At 43.3% G+C, this 8967-nt stretch overlaps 1 long non-coding RNA gene across 1 annotated transcript; it reads left to right on the top strand.

Moving 5' to 3' along the window:
* Positions 1 to 1590: 1590 nt before the first annotated feature.
* Positions 1591 to 5935, top strand: LOC124686888. Its single transcript, XR_006997987.1, has 6 exons — positions 1591 to 1675; positions 1793 to 1861; positions 2115 to 2293; positions 3571 to 3647; positions 4247 to 4410; positions 4630 to 5935. It is a non-coding gene; the product is annotated as an uncharacterized LOC124686888 (long non-coding RNA).
* The last annotated feature ends 3032 nt before the right edge of the window (positions 5936 to 8967 follow it).

Here is an 8967-nt window from a genome sequence, read left to right on the forward strand (position 1 = left end):
TCATCTTACGTATCTGCTAGGCTCAATTACGCATAGGATGTTCCGATTGTACGGTGAAAACCCTAGACTATTGTAGATTAGCTTAGCTTGATATTGATAAAGCATGATCCCCATGTCCTTATAAACCTATCATGAACCATGGGGCAATCGGCTCTTGGAGCCGATCCACAGAACAACTTAAGAGCCGATCGGGGCTCGTATTTAATGTTTACGTGTTTGCCATGCGAGGAAACTAGTCGAAGCAATCCATCACCTTCACGACCAGGTATAGGTCGGGTGGCACGCCCTCGTAAGCACCGGGACGTGTGCCGAGAAGGCATTGCGGGCCGTCGCCCGAGGACCAGGGTCAGCCGCAATCCTGGGAGCCTCCCGGCTCTACTGTGTTGCCCGTCGCTGCTCGCCGGTGGGTTTCTGATCGCAACAAAAACACACTTTAATTAATTTGCCTCACAATATATATATATATATATATAATTAATATGCATGCATGGCCTAACCATGCTTGCATATATATATATATATATATATATATATATATATATATATATATATAGAGAGAGAGAGAGAGAGAGAGAGAAAAGCTTTTCTACTTTGTGTCACCACGGAGGTGGCAATCATCACTTGTTGACATTGCTTTAAGATTCGTTCCGGTGCCATGTGCCATTCTCTCCAATATATATTTCTTGTGTTTAGTTGTGGCTTTAGATTTTTCCTCTTTGGGATGTGTTGGGCCCATACCCTGCCAACTTTTTAGAGATAGGCCTGGTACCTAGTACTCCCTTCGGGCCTATCTCTACTCGAGCTAAACTAGGTTTACATCGGTGCCAATTCCGCTGAAGGTTCCATTCGGCCCATTTTCCATTTAGCCGCTCGACATGAATCCCGTTGGCACACCTCCGGATCCGCCAGCACACCTCTCACTCCTCCTCTCCCTTCGTTCTCCAGTACCGGCGATGGCCTCCGCCGTGCGCCCATCCTCCAGCACCACCTAGTCCTTCCGTCGCTCCTCCCCTCCCGATCGAGATCCACACCTCGTCCCCACCTCGTTCTCTACTGCCCCCGACTTCCCCCACGGTCTCAACATCTCTTCGTGGCCACTGTCCGGCCTCACGCCGCCGCGCTAGGTGTAGTGGGAGGAGCTAGCAGCGCCGGCAGTTCCCTCTCCTAATTTCTGGTCATGGGGATTGCGGCGGGCGGCGAGCGGCTGTAGGTGGGGATCACGGCGGTCGGCGAGCAGCTACAAGTATGTATTTGAGCGGATTGAGGCGTGTTGAGCTACGGGCGGCCTGGGTGTCTAGGCGAGCAGCGGGTGGCCTCGGCGCTACCGTGGACCCGTGGTGGACTTCGCCGCGTGGGGAGCTCGTGTTGCATCGCTTTCAGGAAGCGCGTCGTGCGGTGGCTGACCGCGGAGTTGCGCTTGCATCGGCGTTGTGGAGAGCGGGGGGCTGTCCCGGCACTGCCGTGGGCGTCCCATTCTTTCCCCCTCCCCTATCAGCTTCCAGACTCCTTGTTCTCCAGAGAATCGCCATCGACTCCACTAGCGTGCTCCCCAATGGATCTCCCCATTGGGAGAGACGATTCATCTTTCAATGGATTTCTCTCATCCTCTATAAGTACTCCACCCCATGGATTTCTCCCCTCAAACAGTAGTCGAATCACAAGCTGCAGCTGCTAGGTAAACACCTCAGATCCGGATTTACAAAGTGCTGGTGGTTGGTACGGAATTTGAGTCTGTTTTCTTCCAAGAATTTGTTCTTAATATTTGAAGATTTCTCTTCTGTTCATTGTACAGGCCGCTGCAAGATCAGAAGTCATAGAACCGACATGCTGCTCGCATTCAGATTTCAGCCTTGAGATTCAGGTACACAACTACGCATACACCTGGTGTCTGGCTATCTGCACCTATTTTACTTGTTTTGAGGCTTGAACCAGTTATATAGGCTTAATCTCTGGTTTGGTGGTTCATAGGTCAGTTACGTCAGTAGATGCAAATGCATTATTGCTTTCGTTTTCTTAAGCAAAAGTGTTGCAACTTCACGTGTACAAATGTAATATACCTTCTCTCTTTCTGTGAGTACGAATGTAATATATCTATGAAATTGTTCATTATGCAGAGATTGCAATGACGTTTGGGTCGAAACGCAAGTTAGTAAATCAGAATGAGGTAATTCTTCTTGATGCACGCAAAGGGAAGAACTCTGGTGGATCAAGACCCTGGCGATGCAAGCATTGTGATAAGAAATTTACAAGTAGCTATACAAGAATTCGCGAGCACTTCTTGGTCCTGGTCCTGGTAAGACGCCACAGGTCTCGCGCTGCTCTGTCACAAATGATCGTGTCAAGTATAAGAAAATATATGATAAGGAACATGCACATACTTTTTTGGTCTGCATTTTCTCTCTAATAAATGGGCCATTTTCCTGTGTTTCAAGATTCAATTTTGTCCAATGATTTTTCAATGCAAGATTAGAGGATTTTCCATTCCATTTGTGCACCCTTGCAGCTTTCTGCAATGTTCACGGATGATTTTGATATGATTTGTACAAGCACCTTTTATTTGGTTGGAGAGCACCGTGTGGGATTTAGAGTAGGCACCGAATTATTTTGAAAGGGCACCATTTCATTTTCTTGTAGCCAGAGAGCACTGTCTGCTTCATTAGTTCTGAAATTGTGTTCTGGTTTTGTCCAGCGGATTAATCCCTCCCATGTGGTCAGCACTACAATTTTGAAGTTGAGCTTAATGTGAAACTGAGCTAGTTGATTGATTATCTTTGTTAATGATCTAGTTGATTAGATATCATTGTCACAAATTGTAGCATCATGTAATATATACATTTTCTTCGAATGAAATCTCAATGAAAGGTTTGTTTGCTGCACACTTTAACTTCCATTGAAGTTAAATCCGACCACGTTAACTGGAACTGCTAGTTAATGGGAAAACTAAGTTTGTGACATTCAAACATACCAACAGTTTACTCTTAACTTTGAAGAGGGCACCCATTAGATATGCACCAAGCACCGTTCATGCCAATGAACATGCTCCTTTTGTTTGGGTGGTTGGCTCTTCTTATAAATTGCGTGGAAGTCCTTTTGTTTCCCAGATTTTGATTTGGAGAAACAACAAAATTGGTTATTCTAATGTTTCCTGTTAACAACACCGTCTCTTAATTTGATATTTTTAATTTGATCTCCTTCCTCTGTCAATATTGGGGATAATGAACACGGGCAGGTAAGTTGTTTTTTCTCAAAATGAGGGAAGAGAGAGACTTTCTGACGAGCTTAACCTGAAACTGAGCTAATTAATTAGTAATCGTTGTTCATGAGCTAGGTGATCAACTATCTTCAAATAATAGAGTTTTGTATTTTTGAGGTGCTCCATCGTTTGTTCATGGATACTATCTGTGAAAGCACCATTTCTTATGTGTAGTGCACACACACCTAAAGTTATTTTGAGTTACCAGATACAAAATTTATCTGTTCATGGATACTATCTGACAAATATATTTTGAGTTACCAGATACAAAATTTATAAGTTACTTATACAGTGTTGGTGATGCCTCCTCTGTGTAGCTGCGATGTGCTGACGGAGATGCTTAAACTTTGAAGAGCACTCATACTTCAGATATTAGACATGTTGCAGTTGGAAGGTACCTGAAAGGCTTCATTTGATTTCGTAGATTTTGGATAAAATACCTAGGGTTAGTTGGTGTGCTATTTCTGTACACTTAAGATATCTGGTACTTTGCATTCAGATATATCTTGTAGACCTGATTGGAGTAATAAAAATTCCTTAGCATGTGCGCAGTGCATGTTTCCTACATGTCTACTTATTTTATTTTATGATTTCAGTGTGCTATTATCTGAACTAATATTTTTCTTGTCACCATCTAGAAGTGTTGCCCTCATTGCTAATGCTCCTTTATAAATCATATCCATGTATCGTAGCCCATTTATTTGTAGGGTACATAAGGATGGTAAAAAATCAAGATTTTACTATGATTTAAATATTTCGTTTCACTCCCAAAAACAGTAATAGAAAGATTTCTTTTCTTTGCTTTGCTTTTTGTAATATCACCTCAGGATCATAGCATCGAACCATAGCACGAAACCAGTCATGAATATACTATAATATTTTCTATGATACATATAGATCTTTTGGTTTGGGTGATTGGAACCTTTCAGTACTTAAACACGCACCTTTCATGTACATGTGTGGCTCTTTTGCAATAATGTTTTCATCTTACAGCTTTGTAGCTTCTGATTTGTTCCTGATATGGATGGACATTGCCATCCAAGGGAAGCAGCTGCAAGGTTGGGTTGTTGTTGGACAGGGAGAGGTTGAGCGGGAGGAGATACGCTGCTCGCCGGCAGGCCGCGCTCTAGCATTAGTGTGTGGTTCGAACGCTTTTGGTACTTACACACGCACCTCTTATGTATATGCCCCTTGCGAATGATCCGTTTTGATTTTGCTAGCATTAGTCAGATCCAGGCACCAAAAGATTGTGAATGGGATCCTTTTCTATTCTCCATTTTGTGTCATGCATGTGAAAATGATCAAGTATATGGTGCTGAACCTGAATTATGTTGTTGTTTCCTCTTATTGTTTTGATTTTTTATATTTGCACTCAGGTCGCGGATTTTTGGTTGTGGTGGCAAATCAATTCAACGGTCAAGTATGTGATGATGCTACAGCTGAATGTTTTGCAATAGGGTCATTGACTCTTGTAAAGCAAGCAAGTAGAAAAATTAATTGGGTAAGCTTCTTGTGTTTCTACCAGGTCGAATGAATATATGCTCGAATACCAAAACTATTCAAAATTGAACTAGAACCATTTGTCTTCTTGCCTAGAACCGTTGATGTATTGGCACGCGCACCTTTCCTTAACAAGCGTGGCACCCTTTTTGATCTTTTATTTGCATGTGGTAATCTGATAAAAGGGGACTCTTGTGGAGGAAGTACCAAAATTTAAAAAGAAAATCTATGGGGCAAATTTACTCCCTTGTTTGCTGCTGCTACCAATTTTTAAAGTAAGTCTTTTTATGTGTCATGTTTACACTTGTATCCTGAGTACAGCTGTCGGATTTTGTTGGTTGATGTCAGATTATGTGCCTTGATTCTAATCTTGAACAGTTATGTGAAAAATCATGAAGAATTCTTTACCCGCTAGTAGCATTTTGATAAGTGGAATGAACCAATATAAACATCTGGCACTTTTGATTTGCGTGGTTCGAACCTTTTGGTACTTGCAGACGCACCTTTTATGTGCAAGCATGGCTCTTTTATGATATGTAATTTCGTAGTTTTCAAGATATATAAAAAAAGATCTATCGTTTTTGAAGACATAAAAAAGGTCTGTATAATTTTTGGATTTGTAGTTATCTTTCTTCAGTGTAAATCTGTTCAGCCATTGAGGGATTAAGGGAGGAGCTGGTAGTCACTGATTAGATGGTAAGTTGGTAACAGGAGATAACTAGGGAGAGGAGAGAGAATCGCACATGCATGGCAATTGCAGTACTAGTTTTCTCTCACATGCAGGGTGCAGAATTCCTCCAAGGTAAAGGACACGAGCATGTGAACATGAGCAGGAAATGGGATGCAAGAGCTGCAGCCTTATTCTGGAGAACCTGCACCGCGGCTTGTGAGCTCTGCCGCCCTACCACTTGAAGTCCTCGCCATAACTCGCGTGCAGCGTGGCTGCTCAACACAGCTGCTGTTTATGGATAACTTGCTCTCGAGGCCATGCGAGACAAATATTGTATATTGCACTGTGGTGAGAGTATAATTATAGTGTTTCGATGAGAAAGCAGAGCATTGTTTTGTCTAATTTTCATTGTCTAGCTTTGGATTTTTTCTTTGCTCTGGCTTGTTAACAATTCTTCAATTTTGTTGATGGAATAACACAAAAAAGTAATTTTTGCACCCAGCTCCTGGGCAGCGAGGCATATTATTTGTAATCATCCTTGCATTATGATCATATTTTTCTAATTAAGCAAATATTATTCCGTCTGTTGATAATCTTTTTTCTACTTTTTTACCAGTAGAAAAGCTCTCCAAGGAAACGACGAACAAGCGAAAAGCTCCCTGATTTTGTCGATACGGGTAGAAAATAAAGAAATGGTTTAATTGCGGGATTGAGTACAGGTTGGTTTGTTGCTGTAATGGAGCATTCAATCGGATTTCCCATGACGGCACTCTAAAAAGATTATTTGATTTATTTGGACATGTTGTACTAATCATTCTAGTTTTTATTTGGTTGTGACACTGTGACCATGGTGATTTAGCTCATAAGTCAGCAATAGGCTCAGTGTCCGTCGAGTTCCATCCCTTTAGAGGAATTTTTGAGGGTTTTTTATGTGTTTTAAATCCATAGCAAGTGTACAAAATAACCCCGCAACCGAACAAGGCATCAATGGTAAATGGATTGGTGGGGGTTATTTTTAAAAAACGAGGCACTAAATAAGAAGTTCCCGTTACGGTTATGAGAGAGAAGAAGAGGTCCGGCACGGGGATGGAACCTAACATAAATTAGCTTGAACCCATCATGTGATTCGAAAAAGGTGGTCACATGTCTCGAAAGAGGTAGTCACATGTCTCGAAAGGTGTGAAAAGCTGAATCCTATAGGCTAGAGTAGGCCAGGCTAGGTTGCCCAAAATGATACATGTGTAAGAGGAAAGGTGCCGGTCCCCCTTGCTATTTTGGATTATGGGTGTGTAGAAACCAAACAAAGTGGATCCTTTTAGGTAAAAAAGTTCGGATCTCAATGCGAATGAGTGGTTCCGATTACACCCTCCACTACTTACAAACATAGCAAATCCACTCTCTCTCTATATATATATATATATATCGACGCGGATTTTCTACCAAGGGTGGTAGCTGTGCATAGGGTAGCAACCGTTGGATAGCAAGACTTTTGATTCTATTGATGTTCAGATCAAATACCTGGGTGCAATTTCCGTGTAACGGCCGTTACGGACCGAAAGAAAAATACCAAAACGAAGTTTGCTCACGGCTACGGTGAAGTACAAGAATTAAAAAAGGATGTTGTCGTTGGATGCTTTTCACATGTTGGCAAAAAAAACCGTGACCGCGCTTTGTTTGTTGTTTTGGTATAATCTTTGCCACGGTGTGGTTGAAATTTTGGTACGATCCATACCGTAGTATGGTTGTCGTTTTGGAATTTGTCCGTGCCTACGGTCGTTTTTCTAGGTACAAACCGTGACCATGGTCTGGTTGTGGTTTTGGTATTTAAAAAAGGTACTGTGATGGATCGGTTGAGCATGGTCCACCAGAGTCGCCACATACGTCGCCCTCCCATCCTTGAACGGTGGCATCTCTCCCGTGATCTTCCTCCACTCCCTGGACGCGAACAGCCTGCACAACATCGCAGTCGACGCCATGGAGTTGAAGCCAACCTATGTGGCGACCACCAGCGCGAAGGTAGACACCAGCAGGTACAACAGCGCGTACGAGTAGAACAATTAAACAAGAAGCTTCTCTTGTGAGCAACAGGTGGATCCAGTCATCCAGACAAAGAACATTCTTTTGGATCTCTAATACAACATGAACCCCAGTAGGAACATTCTTTTAAAAAAATCAGAAAGAAAAAATAAGATGAGAAGAAAAATCTGCTACATGTGGATCTAGACCACGATCTGGAAAAGGGGATTTGCAAAATTTTCAGTTTGCAAAATTTTCAGTTACCAGCATTTGAGCATGCATCGGCACATATTAGGCATTGAGTTAGAGAACGGTAGAATCGAACCAGCACGAATATCTAAACAAAATCTCTCAATCTCTTCACGCTCTAAAACAAAACAACAGAGAAAAAGAGCGAGCAACCATAGGAACTCATTAGAGCTTGCATAAAAAATGATAGTAGAGGACAAGAGAAATTCCAATTGATTGTCTCAGCAAGCTAGGTAGATCGTGCTTCAAATGGAGATTATCATAAAACGTAATCGAGCACATGGCCAGGTGATGCCACGGGAGGCAGGCTGCATCACTTGCTGTTGAAGAAAAAACAGTGTCCACGAGCGATGCGATGAAGCCGTTTGCTGTGACAGTGCGGCCACCTTCTACCTGCCGGTGCCGCTTCCATCCGGTCAATACGGGGGCCGCACGGCCCGCTCGATGTAGGTGGAAGCGGGTTATCCCCGCCGCCGGCAGGTGCCCGTGCTCCCGTCTCGGCCCCTCCACTACCGCAGCAAGCTCTTGGTCCTCCCGTCTGGTAGAGCAGACCAGCTCCTCCCCTCTGGTACAACTCCTCCTGGCCGAGACGACCCTGGACGCGTCCAGATCAGAAAATTGCAGAAAATCAAGCCATTAAGCAAGAATGGGCTTGTGCTTCAGAAACTTGAGACTGGAAATTAAACAATGCAAAACAATGATTGACAGAGGATAAGTCGTCAAGGACATCAAACCATACTGATTTCCGGGATGGGCACCCACAGTCAACTAACAAAAAAAATCAGAAGTTTCTTTGGAACAAATCAAAACGCACATAATATCCAGATATGAAGAAATTCAAAAAAAAAAGAGGGTGGGATGGCTGAGCCAGGTCTCCGATCGATCCGCGGTAACCGCAACGAAACACACAGGAAAAACTTTCCCTTCATTTGAATCAACACGGGATCTAGATTGGGAGTTTGGGACCATGTAAACGAAAAATAAAATGGACCAGGCTCGAAGCAAAATCTAGATCGCAAAAAGGATATAAAGCAAATCCAGTTCAGAAAATGGCAGAACTGATTCTCTGAAACCGTGAACAAATCCAGATCGAAAAGAAGAAGAAAAAAGTAAAGCAAAACTGATTGAAAAAAAAAAGAACGACGGGAAGACCTCCACCGGCGTCCCGTATTTCCTGGTTCCGTCCCGGATTCGCCCGACGGAGACAGGCGCCTCCCGCCCCAGCGTCCGCTCGCACCGCCGGCTCCCTGGCTCCTTTCCGACGCCGGCGGGCCGTGAG

Source organism: Lolium rigidum, chromosome 2 (genome assembly GCF_022539505.1).
Source record: "Lolium rigidum isolate FL_2022 chromosome 2, APGP_CSIRO_Lrig_0.1, whole genome shotgun sequence".
Taxonomy (NCBI): Eukaryota; Viridiplantae; Streptophyta; class Magnoliopsida; order Poales; family Poaceae; genus Lolium; species Lolium rigidum.